The following is a 1,946-nucleotide window of genomic DNA, read 5'->3' on the forward strand; positions in this document are numbered from 1 at the left end:
GAGGAGGTTCTCTTGGAGCTTGAGGTTGGATATGATGTGCTCTCGTTAGCGATTGAGGTGGGAAAAGGTGGGGAAGGCACGCAACAATGTTTGGCGTCATCGTATGTGTGATGTTGCAGGTCACGTGAACCTGACAGGTGAGCCCAAGCTATCAGAACGGGTAGAAACACCAACCAAGTTCATAAAATAAATCAACCAAATGGGAAGTGCGACATTCTGGCTAAACATGGTAATTGATGTTCCAGCTCCTCCATCCCTAGGCATCTTGTATCGCTTTGATGTTCTGTTTTTGGGCAATGTTGTGTTGCTGCTTCAACATTTATTATTAACTCTTCTCGCGCCTGGATGGTGTATTGCATGAACTTGATTGGTGTTTTATTTATAAAACAGGTTGAAAACATATTCTGAGGTGTAATAATGTCACATATGTACACGCAAGGACCTTTCATAAGAAGAAAACTAACAAAGGATTAAAACGGAATATATCCGTGTCGTGTGTGGAGCCATTTCGTTTATATGTCTGGACAAGCTGAGAAATGCACTGTTCATGGTGTAGAAAATTCAGTCGGCTCGCCGTTTTCTGAAAATAAAATAAAAGCAGGCGTGATTGTTTAAAAGAGATGGCACGACGATCGATCGATCAATCAATCAATCAATCAATCAACCAACCATCCAACCCATGCAACGGAAACGGTGGCACTCAGCAAAGCCGAAGCTGAGGTTTACATCAGGCGGCGATGCACGGCCGGCCGTGCTCTGATCCGATCGCAGATCATCAGATCAAGGTTCAGAATCAATCAGGGCTGCCCTCCTGCACGGCAGATTTCAGAAGATACTGCTTACGCAAAAGGGAGCTGAAGCATAGTATGCGAGGCGTACTGTACGAGGGCGGGATCTTTATAGCTGAATTCGCGTCGCATGCATGCAGCACACGTCGCGTGCTCTTCCACCAGCATCTGAGTTTCTCTTGGTGTATCATATCATTACTGTATTGGTATTATTACAGGACCCGTGCGTACGTACGCCGCATGCACTAGTGTATCTTCTCTTCTATGGGCAACACGTACGCCGCTGAGTAGCTAGTGTGGTGTACACATGGATATTTTCATTTCGTCCTCCTTTCTTGCTTGAGATCATGAATGTACACGTCGGTGGAGACAAGTAGTAACAGGGGGAGTTGAGGTCTTCTTTGGTTCATAGAATAAAAATGTTGTAGGAATAGGAAAATCATAGAAAGCGAGATGACATGCATCTCAATGTCATCTCAATTTTTATAAAGAAAGAGATGTCATTTGATGCATAGGATAGAGATTTTTCCATTAAGGCTTCTTTTGGTTTGTAGGAATGTCATAGGATTTCTATAGGATATGATTTGTATAGGAAAATTTCCTTTGAGTCCCTTTGGTTTGTAGGAATGGATTCCTATTCGTATATAGGATAGGAATCAATCCATCACATTTTGGCGGAAAAAAACATTAGGTAAGACTCAATGAAAAAATTTCTATCCTATGCATCAAATGACATCTCTTTTTTCTGTAGGAATTAAAATGATATTGAGATGTATGTCATCTCACTTTCTATTATTTTCCTATTCCTACAACATTTCTATCCTATGAACCAAAGCATAGGATTTCTATAGGATATGATTTGTATAGGAAAATTTCCTTTGAGTCCCTTCGGTTTGTAGGAGTGGATTCCTATTCGTATACAGGATAGGAATCAATCCGTCACATTTTGGAGGAAAAAAACATTAGGTAAGACTCAATGAAAAAATTTCTATCCTATGCATCAAATGACATCTCTTTCTCTATAGGAATTAAAATGATATTGAGATGTATGTCATCTCACTTCCTATTATTTTCCTATTCCTACAACATTTCTATCCTATGAACCAAAGCATAGGATTTCTATAGGATATGATTTGTATAGGAAAATTTCCTTTGAGT

This window comes from Triticum aestivum, chromosome 5A (genome assembly GCF_018294505.1).
Source record: "Triticum aestivum cultivar Chinese Spring chromosome 5A, IWGSC CS RefSeq v2.1, whole genome shotgun sequence".
NCBI lineage: Eukaryota > Viridiplantae > Streptophyta > Magnoliopsida > Poales > Poaceae > Triticum > Triticum aestivum.